General features: G+C 36.3%; 1 protein-coding gene across 3 annotated transcripts in view; it reads left to right on the plus strand.

The window, feature by feature from the left end:
- LOC146398773 (uncharacterized) overlaps nucleotides 1-24424 on the plus strand; it is a 765729-nt gene that overhangs the window by 259588 nt on the left and 481717 nt on the right. The window lies entirely within an intron of this gene.

The raw sequence follows: 24424 nt of genomic DNA on the forward strand, positions 1-24424 counted from the left end.
AAACTTCTATAACATTTAAATAAAACTGATGGAATATAAATACCTATTCCATGAAATTTGGAAGAAATGTTAACACCAGGTGACTCAAGGTATTTTTAAAGTAGTAACATAAGGGTATTTTTACTTTCTTCTAAAGTGTTTTTTTTTTTTTGTTAAATATGTATATTTTAAATTGAGATAATTCTTGATACCAAAAGGCGAATTTAATTTTTCACTCATATAAATATGGTTGAGTTGAAACAATAAGTTGTTAATATGAGTCTGATCATTCCTAATTTTAAAACAGAACAAAAAATATAATGCTTGAAAAAGCAATGGTCCTGGGCATATTTAGTCCAGAGAGGGGAAGTGTACCCTGTTCTGTCTGGAATAGAACAAATATATGGACCAAGATTATTCCACAGAAACATAGATAAAAAGACAGCATGAAATTACATTTTAAAAACTAAAGTTGCTTTTGATACATTCGTGTGAGAACAAAAGAAGACCATAAATAATGTACTTGTCATGCTCACTTTTGGAGGAGGTTAGTTATATCCGAGAGAAACAGAGTGAGTGGAGGTGAGGAATCAGAACCTCATCTGGCTTGGAGTGGACAGGGCCCTGCAGACCGCATGCTATTGTCCGGGCATGTCCCCCTGAGTGAAGGGTATTATTATTAATGAGACTCCAAGCCCCTCTAAGAAAGCAAAATGCTGTTAACCTCCAAACACGATTGGTGCAATAAACTGTGTCTTTTAGAACATGTGCAATTGTATTATCATTTTATAGGGTTTAAAATTTGTTGCATTTAGGAGTTCCCTAGTGGCTCAGTGGGTTAAGGATTTGGCATTGCTGAGTCCTGTTCACTGCTGTGTTTGAACCCTGGCCCAAGAACTTCTGGATGCTGTAGACGTGGAAAAAAAATTACTATTTAAAACTAAAATAATTTCAAAGTTTAAATAAAATCGTATCTGAGAGAAATAAACTTCAATATACACCTCTACATATACAGTTTTGTATATATAAATAAATATTAATATATGTGTATGAATATATATATGCACTGCCATGCATAATTTTGTGGTCTAAATGCTTCATTCAGACAACCTAGCATTTTTCTCATATTCGTAATTAAATTTTCTAACTAGCATGGGTTTTTCACCTCTGACATTAGGCTACACAAATAAATAATAACAGGAAATATTATACCACTTAATAGTTTATTTAAAACTTTTCAGATAAGAAAAATAAAATCACTACAAGGAATTTCACTTTTAAAAGCAAGGATAAATGCTTAAGATAACTTCCTCATTACTTTAGAAAACTCTGTTTTCCACTATATCAAATCAATTTCATTTGCCACAATATATTATTGAGAGCATAAACTTTCCAAAATACATGTTGTATTGGCATGTAAATAGTAAAGATTATCGATGTTATTGTCACATAAAGCCATTAAGCAGAAGAACAAAAGCAATGGCAGCCTTCAGGGCCTTTTGAATCTTATAAGATCATGCAAATGATGACACAGAGGTGATGGAGACAGATATTAACAGAATTTGGAAAAACAGTTTTTCTTCATTATATCGGTTCACAATATGATGAATACTGTACTATTAAGGTCTTGGCGGGCTTAAATGTTATTTTCCACTGCTGTTCATCTCTTTCATATGAAAAAAAGGTGAGTGAAGGGGGCTAGAGAAGAAACACTCTTATTACTCTTGGGTAATTTAGATGGAGGCATACAAAGTGGACTAGAGAATAACACAAGTAAGGCTTTTTTCTTTGAGGAAATAACCTCATAACTTCAGGTGTTTCCTTTTACTATAATTATAAATTACTAGATTAAAAGTTAAATGTAGATGCTGCTGCTGTGGCACAGTGGGTTCGGGATTGACTGCACCTGCTCAGGTCGCTGCAGAGGGTTCGATCCCTGAAAGGGTGCAGTGGGTTAAGGATCCTGTGTTGCTGCCGCTATGGTGTAGGTTGCAGCCATGGCTCAGATTCAGTCCCCCTGACCTGGGGACTTACCTATGCCACAGGTGCAGCCGAATAAATACATAAAGTGAAATAAATAACAAAAATTAAGTCAGATGTGATTATTAAATATAACTTAATATTTGTTGTCTTTTACCAGATGATACAAATAGTCTCTATTACCTTTTTTTCAGTTTAATTTAACCTATTATTCCTCGACTAGGAAATTGTTTTCTGCAAATCCAAGGATTTCATTATAGAAATTGAAAGTGCTGCCAGCTTTATCTGATCTATCAAATATGCACCATAAAATCAGGGGAAAGGATATGTGCCATCAATGCCAGGCATCAAGGATACCAATAAGGGTCACTTTGACATATTTTACGTCCAGTTTGTGAGCAAAGATGCCAGTAAATTCTGACAGGAAGCAGCAGTACTTTTGCTAAATTGCTGTAATAAATTGTTAAGCTCTTTTAAAAGCTGGGAGGTGTCGTGGGTGGGGGGATGTGTAATCCCGAACTTTATAACTCGTGAAAATTAGCTATAAATTTAGGGAATGAAAGGAACAGCCAGAGCAAAGGATGGCTTTTTTTTTTTTTTTTTTACCAACTACACTTGGAATATATTTAATTTTCATTTAGAAGCCCTTTACAATAGCTTTTAATTAGTTAGCATGCGTTCTGATAAAGGGCAGAAGTGGGAATCAAAATATTTTTATGCGGGGTAATATATTTTAATATACAGTTTAATTTCAGACTTTTTGTTTCAAGCCATCTCTAAATTGTGAAATAAGTAAATGAGTAATATAAATATAAATGTCCCCATAATTAAAATGTACAATGTACAGTGACCGCCACTGTAAAATATAGAATAGAACCTTACGTTTGTCTCTCTCGTACCCTTGTAAGAAAAGGTAGCTGAATTTGAATGTGTAGTTGAATTTTGGTGTGAAGAGTCTTATATGTTTCAGCACATATTTTATTCATCATTTGTGTTATTCCATACTTTAGGCGTGCATCTGGTTAATTGACTATGTGTGGGTCATTCATTTACTACATGTAATGAATAATGGAATTAAAGGATATGGTATTTATAGATAAGGATATTAAGTACTGCAGTAATTAACTGACTTTCCCGTGTTAAATTACCTATTCTCAGACAGGACATAGAACATATAGAACAATGCCCAGTATTTCATGCTTACGTTTTAAGTACAACTTGAAAAATTTAAATAATATTTTAACATGTTATCCTTTAGCCCAATCCTTTAATTACAGGTAATACCTGACATGTCATTAACACATCCAGAGGCGTTTATGACAAAATGTGTATATATTTTTAGCTATTTAATGAGCAGACTTTCAGATGAGAGTCTAAGCCAACTGTACATAAACTATCATATTTGGTTCCATCCAGAAGTAAAAGGTATTTATACTTGAAAGGTCAAGAGCAATGCTGGCTAACTGGATTGCCACAGAGGTCAATTTATTCCTAAATTGGTTTTTGTAGCAGGTAACCCTGCAGCTCCAGCCTTACCTGGAGGAAACACGAGTGAAAAGAGCACCAGAGCTGCTGATCTGAGTCCGGAGGCAGCCTATACAAGCTGTGAATAATCATATTCTTGTAGAGACTGGATGCTCCGAGGGCCCTAGAGTATAGTACAGAAGGACTGTTTCTAAAAACAATGGGATCGTAAAGGAGTTCAAATGTCCAACAGACTGGGAAGAAAGGCAGCGATGCCAGTAATGTGGCTGTGGGGAAAAGAACGTTAGCTGAGCCCAGGTGACAAAGGGACAGGCAAGGAGGGCCTAGAAGGGCCGAGGGCTGCATCGACAAGGGCAGGGACAGACTTTCCGTTGGAGCTTTGCTAAAACTACATTTTTTTTTTTTTCTAGTAACATTCAAGCTCCAGAGATACACCGTCCTGTTTTATATCAGGCTATGCAGTGATTCAGACTGTTCCAAGTGAGGAAGTGTCCCATTATTGTGCTTTCCTGTATATTCTTAGAGCAGCTCTCCAAATTAAAGTGACCTGAGGATGCCCCCGCACCCCCACTGGCCCAGTCTCCAAGTGACTTTGTCAGAGCCTTCATGAGAGGTCACAAGGTGACTTGTTGAGCACACTTGCCGTGTTAAATATGGACACAAAATGGGCAACAAAAAAGGCAGTGATGCCAGGTCACTAATCCTAATTTCTAGGGTCGGTCAACTGTACTCCTTACTCTTATTGCCTAAGGGGGACTCAGGATGTTCCAAATGCCAAGAAACATAGGGCACGAGCCCCTCAGCAGAACCTGAGGGCATCCAGTCCTGACGGCCAAATATTTTTTTTTCTTTTTTTAAAATTAAAGTATGGTTGATTTACGATGCTGTGCCAATTTCTGCTGTACAGCAAAGTGACCTACAGACGGCCAGTAGGCCCATGAAAAACGTGCTCAGTGTCACTAATTATTAGAGAACCGCACATCAAAACTCCAGTGAGGTACCACCTCGCACCTGTCAGGATGGCCGTCATTAATGAGTCTGTGAATAGCAAGGGCTGGGGAGGGTGTGGAGAAAAGGGAACCCTCCTGCACCGTTGGTGGGAAGGTAAATGGGTTCAACCACTGTGGGGAACAGTGTGAAGGTACCTCAGAAAACTGAATATAGAACTACCACAGGACCCAGCAATCCCACTCCTGGGCATCTGTCCAATCCCTTTTTGTGTCCTGTAGCTCTTTTATACTTAAAGCAAAGTATATTCAAATTATTTTTTATTTCTTATGTTGGGGGATATGTCTTTTAACTTGGAAACAAGCACTTAAAAAAATCCTCGGAAAAAGACGTTGTGTTTCTAGCGTTTTGACAAGATAGCGATAGCACCCGTGCTAACACGGCTGCTCCTTTGAGCTATTACCTTTTGCCAACCTCTCTGCACTCCGTGCCAAGGGCTTTATCAACATTGTCTTACTTAATCTCCACACTCATCTTTGAAGTTAGGCATTATTATCGAGATTTTACAGATGATGAATCTGCAACTTAGAGCAGTCAGATAGTGTATTCAGGGTAGTGTGATTTTTAAACGGCAGGGCTGTCATTGAGCCGAGACAGATTCGACCTCCAAGCTCATCCTCTTCACCACCTCATTATCCTGACTTCATGCTTTGTAAAGCATGATATGCTATGATGTATGCGTTACTTCAGCTGGCTAATTCAAAATTATATGGAGTAGGTCTTCCTGGTGTTATCAGCATCTTACAGATAATAAAATCAAGATATAGAGATGACACTAAAAACAGAAGATTATTTATTGAACCATATCAAAGAGTTTTAAAATGCTTTTAAATTACTGCACTTTGCCGTTCGCTTTATGTGATTTTTTTTTTTTGCATGATGTTATCGACTAAGATATATTTTAGGATACCAAAATGAGGGACAACTCAAAAGTTTGGAGGTAAAGCGGCAGAGTCATTGCTTTGATATTGATTAAAAAGAAGAGGAGCAGTGGGGAGGCTTCAGTGAATTGTTTATCTGGATACCGATGATTTCGGTCTAGGTGTTTGTTTCCTAATACATGTGGCTCTTTACATTTAAATTAATTACAATGAAATACAATTTAAAATTCAGTTCTGGAGTTCCCGTTGTGGCTCGGTGCGTAAAGAACCCAACTTAGTGTCCATGAGGATGCGGGTTTGATTCCTGGCCTCACTCAGTGTGTTACGTATCCGGCATTGCCCCAAGCTTCGGCGTAGCCCTGATCCGGTGTCGCTGCGGCTGTGGTGTAGGCCAGCAGCTGCAGTTCCAATTCGACCTAGAGCCTGGGAACTTCCATATGCCACAGGTGTGGTCGTAAAAAGAATATTAAAAAAATCAGTTCTTCATCAGATATCGCAGTCATGGTTCAAGTCCTCAAAAGCCACATGTGGGTCGTGATTAGCAGATTTCAGAACCCAAGTAAAGAACGTTTTCAGCATCAGAAAAATCTGTACTGCAGAATGTTGGCCTCAACACTTAGGCATACACAGAACTGCCAAACTGGGTTAAGATGTTACCAAAACTAACCTCAGACGTGGTGTTAGACAAATACCTATGTCATCACTGGCCTGCTGATAGGAGAACGGAGGACAAAATGCATGCTCTTGACTTAGGAAATAAACAGTGGGGTCAATGATAACAGACACATGCAACTAAATTGCCTGTTCAGTGATCTGGACCTTAGCTTTGACGGAAAACGGAAGTCTCCTTTTTCTGAGGTGTTTGTTAGAGATTATGAAATGGTAGATTTACATAATCAGTTCAAATTTGTGTTTGCGCTAACACACTCTTTCGCAATATTACTTTCTTCTGGTTGCCTTGTGGATTTTCTCCTGTTTTTCCAAATTTTGACTATGTGGATTCTAGACACGTTTTATTTTTTATTGAGCCTTCTTGACTGCTGAGATTGTTCTTCTGCATTTTATTTACTTCATTTATTTTGGGGGACTGTTTAGTCGTTCTCTCTCCAATTTTTTTTTTTAACTCCATTTACTCTTCTCCTCCTGAGATTCAAATTATACATAAATTGGCACCATTTAAGGTTCCATAAATATTTCCACACCATCCACTGTGTGCTAGATTCTATTTTTGTTTTTGACCCTTTTTACTTTTTTTTTTTTAATTGGCCACACCTGTGGCATGCAGAAATTCCAGGGCCAGGGATTGAACCTGCACCACAGCAACCACCTGAGCCACAGCTGTGACAACACCAGGTCCTTAACCCACTGAGCCATGAGGGAACTCCCCCATTCTTTTCCTGTTTCATTTTAGGTCATGTCTATCGTCCAGCCTTCAAGTTTCTGGTTTTTTATTCAGTTTTCAAATCTACTAATAATTCAATGGAAGGCTCTTCTTCACTTCTATTTTTATATTTAATCTTAGCATTTCCATTTTATTCTTTTGAAGTACTGGCCATCCCTACTGAAACTCCTTTGGGATTCATGCCTGTTGGCCACTGATACAGATTCCACTATATCATTTAACATCTCAGACACAGTTATTTTCAAGTTTCTATATTGGTTTTTTACGGCTATATTTCTGTGTAGCTAATTCCCACAAGTTAAGCAGTTGAAACCATACGGCTCATCCCACATTTTCGGTAGGTCCAAAGTCCTAGTACAGCGTATCTGTCTCTGCTGAGGGTCACATGAGGCTGAAATCAAGGTGTCACCCGAGGATGTCATCTCATCTGAAGCTTGGAGTTTTCTTCCAAGATCACTAGTAGTTGTCAGAGTTTACTTTCTGTCCGTGTAGGACTGCAGTCTTTCTCCTTGCTCCCTTGAAATAGAGGCCATGCAGTTCTCTGAGGTCTCAGTGGGTTAAGGATCTGGCATTGTCACTGCTGTGCTTGGGTAACTGCTGTGGCATGGGTTTGATCCCTGGCCTAGGAACTTCCAGGGGCACAGCCAAAAAAAAACTCTATCAATAAAAAGAAAAATATATGTTAAAATATATTATTACCCATCTGTATAATATATATCATTGCAGAAATATCTTACACAAAATGCCAATACATATTAAATCATTTATGAATAGGAAGTCTGTTTCTAACATGCCACTGTATCTCCATAATACACTTGGTCAATTTAGAAAATACATAACAATATGCGTGAATGTCATATTTAATTCATTCCTTTTGTCAGGGGATTCCTTTTTGATTGATCACCTTAAAAATTACCTCGGAATACCAAATGTTGCATAAATATTTAATAAATGAACAAATACACACACCAAGTATAAATTTATTATGAACACAGTTAATCCAATTTTCAGAATTCATCTGTCGGTGTCAACATTGGTAAATAGAATAAAACTCAAAAAAAAACAAGCTTTTTTTTGTTGATAGCCCTGAAGCTTGGTAGCAAATCTGGCTAAGTTATTAGTGTGCAAAGGCAAAAAGTTTTCCTCTTTTGGTGAATGTTTTAAGCAATTACGAACTTCTTATTTTTGCTAGCACTAAAAAAATATCTGACAATTTATATGTGTGTGAGGAAGAAAATATTTTTGAGTCATACATTTCATACGTTTTATGGTATTTGTTCTGCAAAGGGGTCATAACACATCACAGTAAAAGAAATAAGACTTGAGGAGTTCCCATCGTGGCTCAGTGGTTAACGAATCCGACTAGGAACCATGAGGTTGCAGGTTCAACCCCTGGCCTTGCTCAGTGGGTTAAGGATCCAGCGTTGCCAAGTGAGCTGTGGTGTAGGTTGCAGACGCGGCTTGGATCCCGTGTTGCTGTGGCTCTGGTGTAGGCTGGTGGCTAAAGCTCCAATTCAACCCCTAGCCTGGGAACCTCCATGTGCCACGGGTGTGTCCCTAGAAAAGGCAAAAAAAAAAAAAAAAAAAAAAAAATAGGACTTGAGGACCAGCCACATTTGCTGGTCATCAATAAGATAACTTTAACCATTGCCATAATTAGAAATTGCAAAGCACGGCTATTGAAGCATTTTAAAGGAATATATATTTCATATATTTTATTTATTTATTTAATGTTTTTAGGGCTGCACCTGTGGCCTAGGCTGTACCTGCGGCATTCATCTATTTAAATAAGATATGCTAGGGCATATATTACCAGGGTAATCATTTTAATATGAAAAGGATGAAAAAGAAAAATCAAAATTTTCGTGAAGGAAGGTTTAGTTTTTACTTTTACCTTTTCCGAGAATACAGTCACAAAACATCCATATGGTTTGGCTGATTTCTGTGTCTAAGGAGAGGTGACAGTTGAAGGCAGGTAACATTCACCAATATTAGGTTATTTAGGGATAGCATAAACTTTTCTAAGAGGGTTAACCAAAAGTGTCCTTTCAGAACCAGCTTTCCCTCTTCACTTCCTTCCATCCCCTGGTTCAGCCTCCTCAGTCACATCTCCAATCTGAATCAATTAGAAGGGTAGGTACAATTAACAAATAATTAGAGTCCCCACTGTGGCACAGGGGGTTAAGAATCTCGCTGTGGCATAGATCACAGTCGCAGCTCAGATTTGATCCTTGGTCCAGGAACTTCCCTATGCCCTGGGTTTAGCCAAAAACAAAAACAAAACACCCCACCAAAAAACAAAAACAAATAGTCACAGTGTTTTGATATATCCTTAGATTCACAGACCTCTTTTATAATATATAGATAGAAAAGGTTTAAGGGTGGAACAAGGTCTTAAAAAAAATATGAAGATGAGAAAGAGATGAAAACCCTGTTAACAGAGATGCAGGTCAAGCTAAAGAGCTTGAGGCAATTGATATGGAAAATTTAAATGGTCATGTCTCCTCTCTGTGTGCCTGTCTTTTTTTTATCCCATGATGCTAACAACATAAACATCTTTGTGGAGTTCCCTTTGTGGCTCAGTGGTTAACGAACCCGACTGGGATCCATGAGGCTGTGGGTTCGATCCCTGGCCTCCCTCGGTGGGCTAAGGATCCGGCATTGCCATGAAATGTGGTGTAGGTTGCAGACACGGCTCGGATCCTGCGTTGCTGTGGCTGTGGGTGTAGGCCGGCAGCTGTAGCTCTGATTCAACCCCTAGTCTGGGAACCTCCATGTGTCGCGGGTGCGGCCCTAAAAAGCAAACAAACAATATAAACCACCTTTGCCATCAATATTTATTTTTGATTGGTTCTTATAGTTCTGTTCTCAGACAAATGTTATAAAAGCAGACTGAATTATCTTTCCATTATCTCTGTAGGAAATTAAAAGTTTCTTTTATATGAAGAGGCAAAAAAGAGTGTTCATTTTAAAAACAGAGGAAAAAGGATTATAGAGTCATTTCAGACAGTTAATTAAAATAACAATCCTGGGATGTTCCCATTGTGGCTCAGGGAGTTATGAACCCGACCAGTATCTATGAGGATGTGAGTTCGATCCCTGGCCTCGCTCGGTGGATTAAGGATCTGGAGCTGCCATAAGCTGTGGTGTAGGTCGCAGACACAGCTCGGATCCCGCATCACTGTGGCTGTGGTGTAGACCAGCAGCTGTGGCTCTGATTTGACCCCTAGCCCGGGAACTTCCACATGCCGTGGGTGTGGCCCTAAAAATAAAAATAAAATAAAAATAATCCTAAACCAAATCCTAATAATGATAATAGTTGAACAAATTGTATTTTTTTTTTTTTACAAAGGCCTTTTTACTAATTTTACAATCTCAAATTCTCTCTTACCTTGGAACTAGCCTTTTAGGTAAAGATAATTTATAATTGAATTTCCTACTTTGTGTGATTTGCCTTAATCTATAAGATTTATTCATGGCATAATGGAGATAAGTTTTTAAAAAGGATGTTGGATTATTATAATACCTTTATACACAACATGTACCTACACCAATAACTTACTCTAAAAGAATATGTGAGTATGTAGGGCTCATTATTCTGTAAGAATATTTCGGGAACAGCAGAGGGGAGTATTAACTATTTCATAAAAAGAGTTTGGATCCAGAGTGAAATGGGTCTGTCCGTTGCGGTTGTAGTCAGCAGGATGAGGAGGTGGGCTGGGGATTGGTTTTGTGTGGATGGTTTTACTGATGAATACCCAGAACGCTCAGTGTCAGACTTTGAAAAGAGAACATCGTTCAGGGCTGTCATTGCCGCACTTAGTAATAACCAGGGTAATTGTGATCAAACATATGGACAGAACTCATAAAAGGAAGTGTACCTATGCCTGTATAGATTTACACATTGAAAAAGCTAAACCAGAAAACCTTTACCTGTGAAAAACTAACCAATTAGAAACACAGAAAGATCTCATTTAGTATATCAATGGAACGGTCTATTTTCTAGCTATCAGAACTCTTGTTCTAAGACCTGCCCATCATCCTTTAGAAGTCTCCAAATGTCTTTCTGGAATACCTACCTTTTGATTTAGAGCCCTGGGTAATTTCAGGAAATCATTCGTCTTTTCTATAAAATTGCTCAAAGTTCACATTAAGAAAACATCTTTTTCCGTAGATTCTACAGAAGGCTTTGCTTCCTTCCAGTAATTTCAGCAAAACGTTGGTTGCCTGGTTTACATGTTAATGAGAATTTCTCCATGCTGCTGCTCTGACCTCAAAGCTCCAATCTACCTACTTGTCTGAGTTCTCTGTTCCTGAGGCTTCATCTCTGCCTCTAGCTTTGACAGCAAGAGTCACTTCCTGATTAGCGTTCAAGTTCAAAACTTTTCCGTGCCAAGACATATTAAGAGTAACACTTTTAAATATCACACAGGCACTAGAAGCTCGGGGAATCATTATCAAACATTTTACTATCAAATATCTAAGAGACTTTATGATGTACCTAAAGCACAGAAAAAATTAAAAGAAAATGAAATCACATGATCTATATGTTGTCTTTATAATATATATATATAACATATATGTATAGATATAACATATATATAGATAGATATTAGAACCACACATGGAGAACTAGAGTTAATTGATCAGTCATTTTGAACTCAAAACTTGTCAAGATGCTGGAAAAGTATTGTCAAAAAATAGTGCCCAGAGCCATTTTTCATTCAGACCACATTCCGCATCCTGCCGTTACCACAGGAAGATGTGATGAAATAAGAACTTCCTAACTCACTCCTTCAGCCTCTGCATGTCACGTCATTAGGATGAGACACCTCAGAGTAACTAGTGTCCTGTAGGAAATGCACAGAGAATGCCTTTCGGGGAAACTGCCTAACATGTCTAAGAGGTCCTAAAACAGGATGGACTGTTTGCAGGAAAATCACATTATGTGTGAAAAAACTCATCAAGCTCTGTTGATTTGACACTCTGAAGAACTACTGGAGATTACTCACTTCAGAGTATTAACTGAAATGAAAATATGCCCTATAGCACTCTTTATATACATCGAGTATTAGGTATATTGTCATATGTTACATTAGGTTACATTCCTTCACGTTACATTATGCTGTGTCATGTTGTATTGCGTTGTTATCTGTCATGTGCGAGACTGTACTATGTTATACAGTATGATACTAAATCATAGCTAGATGCTTATGATTAATGCTAACTTAAATTTCTATCATTTCCTATTTATGTATTTATAGGCAGTCTTGCATTGTGTCAATTACATCATCAGCCAGAGCTCACCTTATTGTTAAGTAAACAAATTACTTGACTAAAAGCTAGGTTGTACTGAACAGTTGATGACATCAATACAGCTGTTAAAACTGAAGGGCTCTGATAAGTTCATGTGTCCATCTTAACAAAAAGAATACTTCTCCCATTTGAGACACATCTCGTCGGATAACAGTGCCAGAAATTTCACTGTCGGAGTTCCCGTCGTGGCGCAGTGGTTCACGAATCCGACTAGGAACCATGAGGTTTTAGGTTCGATCCCTGGCCTTGCTCAGTGGGTTAAGGATCCCGGCGATGCGGTGAGCTGTGGTGTAGGTTGCAGACGCGGATCGGATCCTGCGTTGCTGTGGCTCTGGTGTAGGCCAGCAGGTGTAGCTCTGATTCCAGCCCTAGCCTGGGAACCTCCCTATGCCGTGGGAGCGGCCCAAGAAAGCCAAAAAAAAAAAAAAAAAAATCACTGTCAAGTTTCGTTTTGGTAACTCTTAAAGAAAATCTCAAACTTTCTATATTTCCAAGGCTGAAATGGAATTACATGTAATGTATTTTAGATACGATACTTTCACTCATGCGCCGTGTGATCCCTCTTCCGGGTTATATAACTGTTTTTCCGTTCCGGTGTATTAAATAATATTGCCGGTGGAGATTCCCTCGGGAGACGCAGGTGCTTCCTCCCTTCCTAGGGCTTCGACATCTCAAGGTGCCATGTGTGAACCAGCGAAACTGAACACTTAACTCGCTTTTCTTCTCTTGTATGATCCTGCTATCATTTGAACACAAGGCTATGCAGAAAATCGGTGACCAAAAAAGTGAGCCAGTGTCAGACTCCTCTCTTAATAGTTGTAAATGAGTGAGTTTATAGTATAAAATTAATTTCGGCAATTTATGTTCAGTTCATTTGTCTATCAGATTAAGTTTGTGTCATACTAGAAATGTGGGTTTGTTACCTTCCAAATATTTATGAAGATGCTTTAGAAAATATTTGCCTTCCAAATATTTAGGAAGATGATTAAGAAAATCTAATATGAATGATTTCATAACTGTTACTTTTGTTATGGTTATTTTTTCTTTCATAAAACCTTAGAAATGTACTATATAGGGATAGCCTACTTTTCCTTACCCAATTTGTGGGGGGGAAAATGCTATGTAGAGTTTAGAAACTAGTTTTTATGTAAAATAACAAACAGCCTTCACATACTTCTTTGAAGCTGTTATATAGAATATCTGGACTTCTGATGCAAAATTAAATGTATCTTCTACAGAGCAAATAACAATGTAAATACAGCAACACAAAATGTAATTGAGGATATAGACATGTTCATACAACTTAAAAAATTATCTTCAATTTTTGTTTCCTTTTTGAAAAGAAAATTATATGTAGTTTATTTATTAACTTCATTCGCAAAAGTATACTATCCTCATAAGAAATGCTATGCTTGTAAAAATCATTTCAGTTCTTGGGGTGGGTATGTGAAAATCATTTTAAATTGAAGTGTTTACATTGTGTGAGAGTGAAGACAAACAGCATTTTCATAGGTTTATACCCTAATGAACCCTAACTGGTAATATTTAAGCAGAATATCTGTTAAGTGACATACGTTGATTAGGTAGTTTCACTAATATCAGTGTGCCTGATATTCCAATACTTCTCTTTTGCCTTCAGAATCCTTTCTCTAAGCAATAATATTCCATATGCATGACATTTTCATGGTCTCTTTTCATGGAAATTGATGAGTGTATATTCAAAAAGAAGTGTCTGAAAATCAAGCGGTTTATAAAGATAAATGAGCAGTGACGCTTATTTTTTTAAGATCAACATGAAAAGCCCTAAAATTTGAGTTTAGCGTATGTAAGTACACTTAACAGGATGTACAGGGGGGATCACTGTTGTAAGGAGGCATTGTCAGGTATGACTTTTTGATAGAGAACAGGCAGGTAGGTCTCAAGACAGCCCGATGCGATGATGTTTCTATCGGTGGTGTAAATAAAAACTTTAGTCAACATTTGCTTATTTTTTTGACATCTTGCCGACTACAGATTAAACTGATTTTTTTTTTTTTTTTTTGCACTGAATAAATGAGACGAAATCTTTTGTGTCACTGCTTAGGGAAGCCGTAATCTCTGTTATGATTCTTGCAGATTGAAAACAGGAAGGGAAGGTGAGTTTGAATTTGCTTTATTTTTATCATGTTTTTATTATTGTTATTGTTATTTTGTCCTTTAGGGCTGCACCTGTGGTATGTGGAGGTTCCCAGGCCTAGGGGTTGAATACGAGCTCCAACTGCCGGCCTATACCACAGCCACAGCAACACAGGATCTGAACCGCATGTGTGACCTACACCACAGCTCACGGCAATGCCGGTTCCTTAATCCACTGATAGAGGTCAGGGATCGAACCTGCAGCCTCATGGATACCAGTCAGATTTGTTTCCACTGAACCCCAACAGGAACGCCTGAATGGGCTTTATTGATTGATGTTTTGATTGACTGGTCATTTTAAATGAGATTCCCTTCTTTATTCCTTTCAGATAATTTTTAGACCCAAAACAACTTCAAAGAGTTACTTCATTCCCTGCATTGAGCAGGCAGTGTAGACAACCAGCTCTTGAGTGTTGGGATGATGCAGGTGACAAGCAGGCAGAGGAAGGCAAGATTGGTGGTGAGGTGGGCCTCCAGCTGCACCCCTGAATCAGTGTCTAATTCCATCTAGAAGAGCAGATCTTTAGGGAAGAAAGAGGGGTTTTGATATGGTATCTGAATGTAATATCAAATATTTCCAAGTTTGTTGGGGAAGAAGCATATACCTGCGACTCACTTCCAAACTATTTGAGACTATCGGCGTAAGCACATGATTGATAATTTTCCATTTGGACTAAAACTAAACTTGATATGATTTTGGTCAGTTTTATGTTTTGTTTTAAGCAACATGTGTTCCAGGAATGAAATTTCAGTCGTAAATATTCCTCTTTTGAAATCTGAAAAATAGCAGTAATTCCTCTTACCTTTATTACTTGGGAAGTCTTGTGGTAAGAGAGGTCTGGTGCATCAGATTCAAGGATTCTGTGCCTGTCTTAGTTCACCCTCCTAACAGGGGAAAACTTCATTCATTCCTTTCCCCTCCTCATGTGTCTGCATGTCTGTATTTGTGTGGGTGGGTAGGAGTTTATCAGTGTATTTCCCTATGTCATGATCCCATTTAGGGAAAATCATTTCTAAGGCCGAGGTTGTCAGTGAACAGCAGCAAGACAGCCCTTCTTGAGCTGAATAGAACATCAAGAAAGAGAAAGGCAGATACCGTAAGATATTGTTTCTATGTGAAATTTAATATATGACACAGTTGAAACTCTCCACAAAACAGAAACAGATTCGCAGGCATAGAATAGGGACTCATGGTTGCCAAGGGGGAGGGGGAATGCAGGAGAGATGGTTTAGGAGGTTGGGGGTTAACAAATGCAAACAGGTATACAAAGGATGGATGAACAGCAAGGTCCTACTGTGTAGCATAGGGAACTATAGTCAGTATCCTGTGATAGACCATATTAGAAAGAATATAAACAAGAATATACACATACATATATTTGAACTAGTTTGCTGTATAGCAAAAACTATGTTGTAAACCAACTATGTATCCATACATAAAAAAAATAGCAACATCATTTTACTTGCGACCCAACTAACTGGGTAGAGCCTTTGAAAATAAGTTATTGACAATAGATGAGAAAGTGAGACAATGCTACAGGCATTATATTTTGCTTAAATCATTGCATTCCGTTGCAATGGATCAAAACTATCAATTCAGTAAACACCAGATCATTGCCTTTGGTTGCACACCCCCTTCTCCTGATTTTCCTCATGCTACTAAACAAAAAAATAAAAGTGAATAGATAATCATATGGACACAATCTGATATTGTTTGAAAACATTTTAGTAGCTTTCATTGGAAAAAATTGCTTAATGAGAACAAATATGTTTGCCCTGTTGGATACTGACTCTTCAATTCCAATCATTGTGTTTGCCACATGAAAGGGCTTTTTTTCCCTTTGTTTGTGTTTTAATATTTTTTTTCTTTTTAAAGTTTATTCTTAATGATTGAGGAGAAAAGAAAATAGAGAAAATCTTACGTAACTTTATAGATAATACCAAGCAGAAATTTTGAAACAAATCTTGCTCTGTAAGTGCTGCAGGTTTTCTGTAGCATCTATATGGAAGCAAAAAAATGAAAATAGATCTTTACTAAATAGAAGAATCTGTTACGACAACGTGGATAGAGGTCTTGAGTGTTTTCTAATGCAAAAAAAAAAAAAAAGCTGCCTTTCCTTTTTTAGTATAACGTCATGTTTATTGTAAGAAGACTTTGTAGATAATTCAATCCTGTGTTTCATTTTACCCTATATAAGATACGTATTAAATCTAAATGTTACTTCCTTATTTTGTCTTTGCAAAAATTCATAGGGATTTACATGTACAAATGTGTATGCCGTAAAATCTCCATTTATGGATGATGAGTGTTATTGTATATGGTTTTTTGATTAATAAGCATTTAAAAATTGAACATGTAAATGCAACTCATGCTACCTTTTTGTAATTCCGCTTGTCAGTCCTTTCTTCTTTTATACTCTAGTTCCAAATCCTGGAATACTTACTGTTATCTTATTTTGTGATGACAAGGATGCAGACAATGATATTGCACTTCCAGGCAAATGTCTGTACCAGAACATAAGATAAAAATAGAAATTAAGCTAAAACTATATCTTCCTCTACCAAATTGAAAACTTTGTTTACACTTAAAAGGCAAAATGAAGATTTGATGCACTCAGATTGAAAGTAATTCCCTTCATTTTGTAAGGGGTTTGCTTACAGCACACGTTCATTCATTCTGTGAGATAGCTGGTTAACAAACATGTTTTAGCAGATCCCCTGAGCCAGGCACCCAAATCAGTACACTCCCTGCATGTGGCCCAAGCCTCTCACATCTGTTATGCGGAGTGATGCAGATGATTTCATGCGCTTCATCTTTTGAATGGGATGTAGAATGCTAGCATTCAACGTCTCAAATATAATCGTCAACACTGCTCTTACATAAATACTATCAACTGCGGAGTTCCTAGGCTTAGTCACCAGGCAACTGTCTCCATATATGTTTATTACATATAATATATGTAATATTATTACATATGATACTAACTTTGCACTCCAGTTGAACACCTGATAGGTGATGTCTTAATATTATGTTTCATAAGGGGGTTTTGATTTGGAACAAAAAGCTCATATCTCAGAGGTTTGAGGGTTGCCTTGTTTTGTCTTCTATTTACTGTTAAAGTGGATAAAATACTGTTAAGTGGATAAGATTCTAGAAGGACAAATGTGCATTACCACCCTGGTGAAAAGATAAGTGAAACTCTAATTCGTAGCTCCTGATTTACAAGCTATGGTTATTTAACACATTATCGGGCATGGGTAACTTCCGAAGCATTAAACACCAAGTTGTGTTTCAAGTCATCCTTCCTCACTGAGAGTCTGTTTATGCCAAATTAACAGTGTGTACCCCTATATAAGCAGGGTGGTGATGTTTGGATTGGCTTTTTAAAACAAATGACAGCTTTTTGTTTTCTTCAGGCAAAAAAAATCTGTAGACTACCCATGATAACAGCTTCAAGAAGCAGTGCTTTCTAATTGGCACATGGTAAATCAACTATACTTTAATAAGAAAAATCAATAAATTAAAAAAGAAACACTGCTTTATTATAAAAGAAAATGAGAAGGACATATCTGAAATAGACATGGAAACAAATTGAATTATTTTTTTCAAAACGATGCTATGTTGTTGTGGAAGCCATGTCACAGAAAAATGGTTAGCGGAAATCTGAATCTGCATGAAATGGGATATTTTGAGGGTTATTGAACACTATTCCTTTTCATGGGAACAGGACAAGGTTATTTAGCACAGGTGTTTCTGTAATTGTGATGCATTAGCAAAATTAGCTGTGTTCAGTTCAAGTGTTCATGCTTGCTCTGCCACCTGTATGTGAAACAGTCTATTCCTGCTACCAAGAGATTTCTTTTGAAACACGTGTGTACTGTAGAATTAAGTTCAAAACCTATCTATTGTCAAATTACCCTCTATTGTTAAATAAAATGTTTTGTTTTGTTTTGTTTTTCCCCAACAATGCATACTTTTGATTTTTGGGAAAAAACAAACTTGGGAAAATGAATGCTGTGTGATAACCTCTGAACCAAGTTTGAAAGAGAAAACGTTAAGGAAGAACAAAGCAGTCGTTCAGGTCACAGTTGATGTTGAAGAGTTTTCTAATGTTGAAAAGATGACAAACACTTAAAATTGCTTTCGTATGGAGAAGCCGCTTGTACATGAATCTATGAGGATTCTAGATAAAAATTCAAAGACACTGGGCCCAGTCTATTAAATGTGACTGAGAAACACCCAGTGATCCTGAATCACTTTCAACTTTTCCAGCCATTGATCAGATGGTTAAGATGCATGAAAGATACATGGTTTTTAAGCCAAGATAATTTTATTTAAAATACCAGTGTACAGTGCTTGCATTTGCAGGGAACATAAATATTTGATGACACAAAGAACATCCCTTAATAATCAACAGAAGTAAGTGTATAATTGTTTTTTTCTCATTTTGAAAAAAATGTAGACAGTGCCATGAAATCATGAATATTTTACTTAAACTTGTTTCCAAACCACTGAGTTCAAAAGCAGGACTGCCGAAGTCACTGGAGTTTGATATTTTAGAATTGACAGCCTTAACTGAATTTTTCAAAGTCAAATAAATATATAGTATAAACTATTATATTCATTTACTTGAGTAGAAATTAAATATATATGCAAACCATATTCTTAGATCAGATAGTTGATTAGGTGACTAAAACATTACTTCTCGATTAACTGCTTTGTCATTGTTAAGATAAATCTTCAAAGAATGTGATTGCTTTTTTGAATTAAGAATTGTAATTTTCATGTTATGAAGCTGATAGCTATAATCTAATTTTTTTATAGAAAAAGCCTAAATGATTCAGGAAGCTGTTTAATTTGTAAGATTAGTTCAATGGCACCAGCAGTTATATAAATGTATATACTTGGGCATGTGTGCGGCCTCGTTTTTTACTCATCAATCTCAAAATTGATCATTGGCAAATAGTCTGTTAATTCTGATTCCTTTCATTGTGACCAAAAGTGATTTCATTCGTGTCTCCATTTCTGGACAAATCTAGAAAACTATCCCATAGTAAGAGAGTCTTTTGCCAGCTAGGATATTAATATTTCAAGGAAACAACTGCTCTAACAAATATTTCTGGTTTGGAGTTAAAAAATCATGTCTTATCATCTCAGCTGTTTCATTAACCAGCAGTGTTATGGAAAGGTGACTTTATATTTTGCATTTGGTCTATTCAGTTATAAAAAAAAAAAAAACCTTTGCTGCTGATTTAAGAATTTGAGATATTGGACGTGTCTTACATGGAGCAAATACTGCTCAAGCCCTTCATGAAAAAGATGATGCTATTCTTCCAGACTCAGAAGTACATGTGTCTTTGACCAAACAATGACTCTATTTTGTGAATGGATCTTCTGAACAATCACCACCTGCTTACCCAGGACACTGAGGCTCCTCAATTGACTTCAGTCATTGAGTACTGTGACTTTTCCAAATTTTTATTTGTCCACTACTTCTTGATTCCTCTACCTCACTTGGACTCCCAGTGACAAACATTCTGGATCATAGGAGTTAACTGGGAGCTATTTTGGCCCTTGTCACTACCCCAAAATTATTTGTCTCTGCCTTATCCTTCCATCTGTTATCTGTGGATGACAACTGACCACATGCTATTATCTCTAATTCAGACCCCATAGTTCATATCCTGAAGTGACCAGTAAAGTGTACTTTGATTTCCTAACATCGGAGAAAGAACCTTGCTGCTTCAGTCGCCATCAGAGCCATTATCTTTTAACCTTAATTTAGTGTCAGTGATACCATCAGTTCCATGCCTGGCACAAGGTAGGACTAAATATGTGAATAGTGAAAGATTGAATAACGAATAAACATGTCAGCCTCAGCGTCCAGATCACTTTTTCAAGTTTTTTGTTTTTTGTTTTTTGTTTTTTTTTTTAAATAGAGTGAGAGTACCCTGCCAGATCTAGGCTAATGACTCTCTTCCCGGGCTTGTACTGATAAGAAAATAACATCACACGCTGAGCTCTGTATCCAGGATAGCCACATACTGCACTGAATAATTCCTGAAGAAAGCAGAGGTTATACATGTTAGAGACACTCTCCTCTTTATGTAACTGCATGCTTTGGTGAAAATAAAAAGTCGAAGTTTCATGTCTATAAATGTAAACTGGTTTTATTTGCGTTTTTTGTCCTGCTGGGCTGTTGCCTCTGCCCAGCTGAACCCCATACTTCGTTCAGAGTGTGTTCACTCATCTCATATCATAAGTTGGTGATGTGGGGTAGAACCGGGAAAGAGGATATTCTGGGCTTTGATTTTAACCTCTGTGTATAGGCAGCTGGGCTCAGGCTTTACCCTTTGGAAGTATGATCATCACTAGAAAGTAACACCCTTACTGGCTGAAACTACTGTCCCTAGTTTTTAAAATGCTTATTTAATATGAAATATGTTAAGATTTCATGTTAAATATCACGGAAAACTATGAAATAGGTGACTTTTTGATATGGGAACCATATATAATTGGCTTAACATTTTTTTAATTTATAAGCTTTCTGGAAATTTGCAGTAAATTTATTTAGACTTTCAAATATTTTTTATTATTATGTCAAAATATATGACTAAGACAATATTTTCTAGATTGGAATGGTATATGTTAGAAATAACTGCTAATGGTTAAAATTAAAATAAATTCTGCTGTTATTAATATATACTTAAATACTTGCATGGGAATTTTTAAGAGTGGTAAATCCACAGATAAAATTATCTATGGTATATGAACCTCTTCTTGAACTTCATACTTTAAACTTCAAAATGAAAAGGGCAGTATGTCCATTCATTTTTTATTTCATCTATATCCATTAACTATTAGTAATAATGTTAATATTTCATAAATACCACAAAATAATAAATAAGAGCCAAGGACTAACCTATAGTTCAAAGAATGAGCACTTATATTTGATATATAGGAAGTCCATGCCTGGGAAAATAGTAATTATCTATAATAAACTTTCTGTCATTAAAGAAGCTTAAAGGAGCATAACCAAAAAAGAACTAGAAAAAGCACAGATAATCACTTTGATTACTTGAATGGGTTTTGATTAATTGGATGTTCGATTGGATATATTGAATGGGTATATAATTACTTGAACAAATATGAAATAAAAGTGTGTGGAAATGAAAAAACTGCAAATTTGCAGAAAATAGTTTCATGACATACTTCATGATCTCATACCTACTTTGCAGCAGCTCCAGTCTCAAGGCACTTGGTTTTGCCATGTAATTTGCAATACTATCTTATTACTGACACTAGATCTCTATACAGCCAGGATGAGATGAGAGTTTAGGGGATATTGAACTTGGCGACTTTTTCAATGAATGGCAGTTGGAGAAACACCTGTGGTCAGGAGCTTTTGGCCAGGCCTCTGGGGAATGGGAGATAAATCACTCCAATTCAAGATAGGCTTTGTTTTGCTTTTGCACATTGCATCGAAGTCTTCAAGTTTCAAAAGATTTTTTTATATGTTTGATACGACCTCAAACTTTTTGTCTTTCTCTCTCCTAAAATTATAAATTTAAATATAAAGCACAAAACACTAAACTTTATAAGAGACTTCATCACATACAGATATGGACTACTAAACCTGTGAAAGGTAATTCTTCAGAATAAAGGGAAGTATTACCAGTTTTAACTTAGATTCACAAGAATGAATTTAAAAAAATGCACGAATCAGTGTGACAACTAGTATCACGTAAGGGCACCTGTCTGTAGGATAATTTATAATATCGCATCACACAAACATGCTAGGTGTAAATGTAAAGTATATAATAAAAATAGCAAGGAGCAAGAACTAAAGGAATTATTCTGTGTGACTGTCCTTAATTCTCTCACATTACATTTGTCTGAAAAAAATTCCATTTCATCCTTTCTATTTCAAGAATAATTTCACCAGCTATAGAATTTGAGTTGGACAGTGGTATGTGTGCGCATGTGTGTGCATGTGTGCACGAGCGTGTGTTTTCTCCCAGCACTTTATAGATGCTGTTCCATTGTTTATCATTGTTTAGTATCTTTTTCCAATGTCTACTTTCAAGATCTTCTTTTTACCTTTGTATTTTCCATTTAACTCCGATGTTCCTTGGTGTGATCCTGTTTGGTCTTATGGAGCTTAGTGTTGAATGAACTTTTTAGATCTCCTGATTGAGATATTTTTATTTTTAATTTAGGGATGTTCCTGTCATTATTTCTACAACAATTTGTGTTGCCCCACTTTCTCGTTACTCTGTTCCAGTCCTATAATTACATGTGTATTAAATTACATTGTTGTACATGTCAAAAATCTCTGTTTATTATTATTATTGTTGTTATTTTAAATCCATTGTCACTTAGGCACCTGGTATGCTAATTTCAACATATATGGATCACCTGAGTTCCCATTGTGGCTCAGCGGAAACAAATCCGACTAGGAACCATGAGGCCTCACTCAGTGGGTTAGGGATCCAGCATTGCCATGAGCTGTGGTGTAGGTTGCAGATGTGGCTTGGATCTGGCGTGGCTGTGGTGTAGGCCGGAAGCTGTAGCTCTGAATAGACCCCTAGCCTTGGAACCTCCATATGCGGCAGGTGTGGCCCTAAAAAAAAATACATATGGATTACGCAGTGGTTGGTGACTAATGATTGTTTTCCTTACTCTGGTTGAATCAACTTTTCCTTCTTAATATGTTTGTGTAGCAAATTACTTTTTTTAAAAATTCAAGTATCTTGATATCCATCATAGCTAATACGTAAGAATTAAGTTTCCACAAAAATCTTGGAGAGAGTCACGTTTCCTTAGACATGTTATCAGAACACAGGGAGATCATGAATGACCTGCACTCCCTGTGTATGAAGGTCCTTTGTAAAGTATCAAAGCTTTCAGGAGTTCCCATCGTGGCGCAGTGGTTAACGAATCCGACTAGGAACCATGAGGTCGCGGGTTCGGTCCCTGCCCTTGCTCAGTGGGTTAACGATCCGGCGTTGCCGTGAGCTGTGGTGTAGGTCGCAGACGCGGCTCGGATCCCGCGTTGCTGTGGCTCTGGCGTAGGCCGGTGGCTGCAGCTCCGATTGGACCCCTAGCCTGGGAACCTCCATATGCCGCGGAAGCGGCCCAAGAAATAGCAACAACAGCAACAACAACAACAACAGACAAAAAGACAAAAGACAAAAAAAAAAAAAAGCTTTCATAGTTACATTGTGTAATGTTGTGTATAAACCTGCTGACCAGAATTCTTAGGATGTATAAAGCTGAAGAAAGAGTTTGTTCCTAAAAAAAGATGAAGTGGAAAACATAATTATTAAGTCATATTCTCTCCGTGATTACTGCTGGTATTAGAATTAATCCCATGCCCCCACTCACTTTTACCCCAAGTCTGTCAATCACACATACAGCTCCCAGCAATACCTGTGCTGCTGAAAATATATGTATATATGTATATAAGTAAAGTGTATATATATATTTACTTATATACATATATACACACACATATATTCATACACACACATATATTCATACTCTCCGTTATATATATAAAGATATATATGTATAATATATATAAATACATAGACTGTGTAATATATACTATTTATGTATTTATATATACTATAAATATACTGTGTAACATATACTATTTATATTATAGCATATATTTATATTATAAATATATACTATTTATACTATTTATATTATCATGTATATCTATATATTATGTATATAGAATACATTTATACATACATAATTATATAGAATATAATTATATATATTATATATTTATACATTTATAAAATATCATATATATATTTAAATATATAAATATTTACATATAATGTATTTATACATTTATATGTATATAAATATATATTATATATAATGTATTCTATATATACATTTATTATATATATTTATATAATATATTTATAAATATATTTATAAATATATTTATATATACATAATAATATATATTTATATATAATATATTTATACATTTATAAATATATCATATATACATTTAAAAATACACATTATATAATATATTTATATATACATTTATAAATATATGTGCATTTTGTATTATATATTTATATACATTTATATTTATATAATATAAATATATTTATATATACATAAATAGACTGTGTAATATATACTATTTGTATATAATATATATAC

Source organism: Sus scrofa, chromosome 10 (genome assembly GCF_054392235.1).
Source record: "Sus scrofa isolate SSC_HxYL_T2T_F1_AM1 chromosome 10, Sscrofa_HxYL_maternal_Yorkshire_Landrace_v2.0, whole genome shotgun sequence".
Lineage (NCBI taxonomy): Eukaryota > Metazoa > Chordata > Mammalia > Artiodactyla > Suidae > Sus > Sus scrofa.